The sequence below is a fragment of the Fukomys damarensis genome, unplaced genomic scaffold, assembly GCF_012274545.1.
Source record: "Fukomys damarensis isolate Sample0158 unplaced genomic scaffold, DMR_v1.0_HiC HiC_scaffold_23, whole genome shotgun sequence".
Lineage (NCBI taxonomy): Eukaryota > Metazoa > Chordata > Mammalia > Rodentia > Bathyergidae > Fukomys > Fukomys damarensis.
In genome coordinates this window covers 18,786,251-18,792,568 of record NW_022900935.1, presented here as the reverse complement: position 1 = coordinate 18,792,568, position 6,318 = coordinate 18,786,251, and positions in this window count along the sequence as shown.

Below are 6,318 nucleotides of genomic sequence, written 5' to 3'. Positions count from 1 at the left end.
CCCCCCGCCAAAAAAAAAAAAAAAAAAAAAAAAAAAAAAAGGAAAAATATACTTAGAGCAGGGTGTGCACATCTGTAACCCCAGCACTGTGGAGGCTGAGGTAGGAAGATTGCAAGTTTGAGGCCAGCCTAGGCAACTTAGCGAGATGCTGTCTCAAAATAAAATTTAAAAAGGTTGGGGTGCAGCTCAGTGGTAGAGCATGTGCCTAGCATATAAACCCTGGGTTTGGTCCCAGTACCGGGAAAGGAGAACAGAGAAGACAAAGTCTACTAAATCTCCTACAAAGTAGAACAGCAACAACAAAAGGCAAAGAGATGAAGAATTGCTCCTAGAAGCCCAATGTTTGACTAAAAGGAGATGCTTCTGCAAACAAACACAAAGGCACACAGGCGTTTTCAGAACTGGGAAGTTCCCAGATTTAAGATTCACAAAAGCTCAGCAGGAATGAAAGGCCTGCGGATAGCCTAGTACAGGAAACTTCAGAGCTCCAGTAGGCTCCGCCCCTCACACACACAGGGGACTGGAGCTGAGTGGCACAATGCTTCAGGGAATATTGTTTCCAACCTGAAACTCAGCACCAGATAGAACAAAACGCAATGTGCAGATTGGGTTTTAATTGGGTGAGTGGGGGGTGTTAGGCTTTTCTTTTTTTTCACACTTTGGATACTTCTCTGTATCCATTTGTATTGATTGACAAATGCATAAATGCACACAAGTATTATAAATAAAAGCTGGGACTGCCAGGAATGTCCAAAAAAAGTCCATATTCATCAGATGTTGGACCAGGTGTCTTTTTCCTACAACTAAGATTTTCCCCCCTTCGGAGTAGTCACTTTATGATTATTTAAAATGAGTGATTATTGGGCCAGGATTTAGCTCAGTGCTTCCGGTGCCTGCCTCACAAATGCAAGGGCCCAACTTCAATCCCTGGTACCAAAAAAAAAAAAAAAAAAAAAAAAAAAAAAAAAAAAAAAAGAGTTATTATTCTATGCTATAGTGTTAACTCAAGCTAAAAAAAGAAATTACAGCACTAGGATAGTTCCAAAAAACACTGGAAATTCATTTCCCTTGAAACTTGCTATTTAAATGACATATCAAAAACAAAAACCAAAAAATGCAAAATACAATACTTTGCTGGCCTTGAACTTTCGGTGATCCTCCTGAGCTCAGCCTCCCCAATGCTGGGATCACAGCATTGGGTGTGCCACCACACCTGGCCCAAAACAGAATTCTTTATCATTCCAATTTTAGTATATGTGCTATCAAAGCAAGCACAAAACAGAATTCTTTTTAGATCATGGTGAGACCCTTTGAAAGCTCCAGAACAGTTTCCTTATGGACTGTTGACACTACTCCCCCAAATGAGGTTCCGGAATACATGTTGAATAACTGTAGTAATCTGTGTCTCCATCTGTAGACTTTGTTGCGTGGTCTTTATCTTGTCTGAAATTTTCCATTTCTTGTCAGTTTGAATTTCTAAAAGCTTACTTTCTGAAGTTTGCTTTACTTCACAGAAGAAGAAAAAGCTGTCTACATTCAAAATCTCTTCTTTCTAACATCAAGTTTTTCTTCTCATTCCCAAGATCCCTGCCGTCAACTCATTATGGATTTACTTAGCTTTAATACTTCTTTCGTGGTATCCATGAGCACACAGTGGAATGGAGCAGTGCATGCAGCAGGCTGCAGTGGCTGGTGAATTATTCAGATTTGGATGGCTCCCAGAAGAGGGCAATTGTCCAGTAGCCCTCTTGGAAAGAGACCAACTTGGTAGGGTTAGATTTTTTTTTTTAAGAGGTGGTCCTGGTGTTACAAATTACTAATGTCTAATGAAAAAGGCTGATGCTTCCAATATCCTCTCCTGGTTGTAATTCCTTCTTCCTTTCCACATTATGGTCTTTTTTTTTTCCTCCATTAAGTTTATTGATACTTTTTAGGTATACAGTACAGTTACATTCATCACTGGGATCTTGTACCTTTACATGACGTATCTTGGTTCTTATTTTCCCCCATTCCCCTGCCCTCCCTTCAGCCCCTCCACCCTTTGGTGGGGTTAGATGTAAGAACTATTTGAAACTGGCACAGTAGTACACATCTGTAATCCAGCTACTCAGGAGTCTGAGGCAGGAGGATCACAGGTTTGAGGCCATTCTCGGAAGTTTATTGAGACTTTGTCTTAGAATAAAAAGGTCTGAGGATGTAGCTCAGTGGTAGAGTACCTCTGGGTTCAATCCCCAGTACAAACAAAACAAAACAAAACAAAACATGCCCTCAAAGATTGTTTCTCCACAGTTTCAGGTCATTTTTTTTAATGTGGTAAAGTACACATAGCATTACATTTATACTTGTTTTCTTTTTTTGAACAGTTCTGGGAACAGAACCCAGGACCTCACAAAATTTACCATCTAAACTATTGTTAAATTATAGTGTAGTAGCATTAAGTACATATATTCACATCGCTATGCAACAAGCCTCCAGAAATTTTTCATCTTGCAAAACTGAAACTATTTACCATGAAACAAACAACACTCTATTTCTATCTTGTTTGGCAGCTGGTAAACTTTACTGTATCTTTATGAATTAAAGAAAAAAAAAATTTTGTCTCTATGACTACTGCTCTCAGGCCCAAGTATGAGTAGAAGGGAAATCACCTTGGCTTACGTCACTGAGCACAATGTCCTCAAGTTTAATCCATGTTGTAGCACGTGTCCGAATTTCCTTCCTCTTAATGGAGGAATTGTTGCTGTTATGTGAGTACATTACTCATCCTTTAGCCATTCATCCTTGGATGAACACTTGCATTTCTTCTCTTTTTGGCAGTTGTGAGGAAGGCTGCACAAATATTTCTTTGAGATTCTATTTTCAGCCTTTTTGAGTATCTACCCAGAAATAAAACCGCTGGATCATACAGTAATACAATTTTTAATTTTTCGAGATTTCTTTGGTGGGGCACTGGGGATTGAACCTAGGGGCTCTCTACCACTGAGCTACATCCCCAGCACATTTATGTATTTATTTATTTATTCTTATTATTTTTGTTGTTGTTGTTTGAGACAAGGTCTCGCTATGTACTTTAGGCTTGAACTCACTATGTAGCCCAGGCTGGCCTTGAACTCTCATCGATCCTCCTGCCTCAGCCTCCCAAATTCTGGGATTACATGTAGCACCACTCCCAGTGCCAACACTTCAGTTAGCCAGGCTGGCATTGAATTTGAGGATATTTCTGTTTCAGCCTCCTGAGTAGGTGGGATTACAAGTGTGCATCACCATGCCGAGCTAAGACAGAATTTTTTTTTTTTTAAGGTACTGGAGAGTGAATCCATGGCCTTAGTGTAATAGGGAAAGTAACTCCCACTCTGCTAGATGTCAGATGTGTCAAGTTCATGGTCTCACAACATCAATGACTGAAGTCATGAACAAAAGAAGGAAGTTAGGAGAGTTTTATTAGAAATAAGGAGAATAGCACCTGAATTTTCAGAGTGGGTAGTTACTGAAGCACACTGTCAATATATTAACAGAGTCAAGGACAAAAATCATATGATCATCTCAATAGATGCAAAAAAAGCATTCGATAAAATTCAACACCTGTTCATCATTAAAAAAAAACCCTGCTGAAAACTGGAATAGATGGTTTCTATCTCAACTTGATAAAGGCTGTCTATGAAAAGCCAACAGCCAACATCATACTAAATGGTCAAAAACTGAAAACCTTTATGTTAAAATCAGGAACAAGACAAGGATGTCCACTGTTACCACTCCTGTTCAATATAGTTTTTTTTTAAAAAAAAAAAAAACATTAGCCACAGCAATTAGACAAGAGAAAGAAATAAAAGCAATAAAAAAGGAAAGGAAGAAGTGAAACTGTCATTATTTGCTGATGATAAGATACTCTATATAGAAGACCCAAAAACTCCACCAAAAGACTTCTAGACTTAATTGACAGATTCAGTAAAGTAGCTGGATACAAGGTAAACACTCAAAAATCAATAGCCTTCTTGTACACAAATAACAGACTCACTGAGAGTGAAATTAGGGAAGCAATCCCTTTCACAGTAGAATCCAAAAAAATGAAATATCTAGGAATCAATCTAACAAAGGAAGCAAAAGGCCTCTATATTGAGAACTACAACACTCTGAAAAAAGAGACTGAAGAGGATAAAAGAAAACGGGAAGACATCCTTTGTTCCTGGGTAGGAAGAATCAATATAGCAAAAATGGCCACACTTCCAAAACTGCTATACAGATTCAACATAATCCCTACTGAAATCCCAACAGTGTATATCACTTCTCAGCCTTTTGGCTAAGATCAAGTGAAATCCCAACAGAACTAGAGCAAACAATCTAAATATTCCTTTGGAAGAGACCTAGAATAGCAAAAGCAATTCTAGGCAACACAGACACAGTAGGGGGTATCACAAACCCCAACTTGAAACTAAACTACAAAGTCATTGTGATTAAAAACTTCATGGTACTGGCAAAGAAACAGACCCAAGGATCAGTGGAACAGATTAGAAGATGCAGAAACAACTCCTGACATACTCAGCTACATCCTTTTGACAAAGGAACCAACCATCCTCACTGGAGGAAAGATAGCCTCTTTAATAAATGGGGTTGGAAAAACTGGATTTCAACTTGTCAAAGATTAAAACTAGACCTGTATCTTTCACTATGCACTAAACTAAAATCCAAATGGATTAAAGATATAAATATTAAAACAGAAACACTAAACTTGCTGGAAGTTAGGTAGAACTCTTGAAGATACTGGTATAGGAAAAGACTTTATGAGCTAATCCTCAGCAGCACAGGAACTAGCACAAGAACAACAACTGGGATCTCATCTTTTTTAAAAAGTTTCTGCAGTGCCAGAGGAATCACAAGCAGAGCTATGAGACAACCCACAATGTGGGAAAATTTTTTACCAGCTGTTCCTCAGGCAAAGGTCTACTATCTATAAATATATAGAATATACAAATAATTGAGAACCACGCCAGCTCCCAACCCAGCAGCCATCGCTCAAGAGCCAGGAAGGTAGGCCGGGCCCGATCCACCACGGGAAGGAGAACCACGCCTGCTCCCAACACAGCAGCCATAGCTCAAGCGCTGGGAAAGTAGCCGCGCGGGCGCCCCTGAACCCCCATAACCCCCCCAATCCGCCCGCACTCTCAGACCTCCTGACTGTGCAAGTCTTTGGACTCACTTTGCAGAAGCAGAGGTGGTCATTAAGGGTATTTTTCTGAGTTCCCAACTTTGAACATCTTTAAAGAAAGGGCATGGGAAACCTGTAATAGAACGTTGTGGAGTTCAACCATTCAGAAGGATGGGGAACTCAATCTGGGCCTTGCAGCCTGAGGTCAGTCAGGGTCAGGGGGTTCAGCAATCAGCTAACTGAGATCAGGAGTCTTGCATCCTCGCTCTGTCTGAGGCATTGAATGGTAAATATACTATATTGAAAAGTTTGTTCACTGCAGACATGTTCTGGACTGCTTCTTGATTTCAATTGAATTCAAATGATTTAAGGGTGATAGACTAGTGACTACCCCCAGTTGGTCAGTGTCCAAGTTGTGCTTGATCTTAATGTGTTGCTGATTGTATCAGTTGGGGTAAAGCATTGCCATTGATTTGATGAGCTGTTTTCTCTGATGTTATGAAGATGAGAATGTCTGTGGGTCGTTAGAGACACAGAAGCTAGGGTGCAACTATATCAGGAAGATTTGGGTGATAATCCAGAGATTAAACCAAGGACAGTCCGACAACAAAAATTAAAATGAGAAAACACTTAAGCAAGACACAAATACAGACTTCCAGTTCATCAATGGCAAACAGTAGGGCAAATGAGGATGAAAAGGCCAATAGTGAACCACCAGGACACCCTGAACTCAAAGCACAGGAAGTAACAAAACAGATCAAATCAGGCTCTAGAAAAATTCAAAACAGAAATAATTTCTCAGATAACCATAGAGATAGTGAGCAAAATGGAAGTTGTGATTCGAGACTCTAGAGCAGAAACTGACAAAAAAACAGATGAGCTCAGGACCATGATAAAAGCCATGAAGGCCCAGCCTAAGAAAGAAATGGAAACAATAAACGCCCAACATAGGAAAGAAATGGAATCCATAAAACAGATTCAAACAGATATCCAGGAGATTAAACACTCTATTGAAAGTGTACGCAACAGAATAAAAGAATGTGAAGATAGGCTCTCAGACATAGAAGATAAGATTGCAGTCAGTGACCATGAAAAGAGAGGTCTCTTAAAAACAGTAAGAGATCATGAGAAATCAATCCAACAACTCCTAGATGATGCAAAGAAGAATAACATAA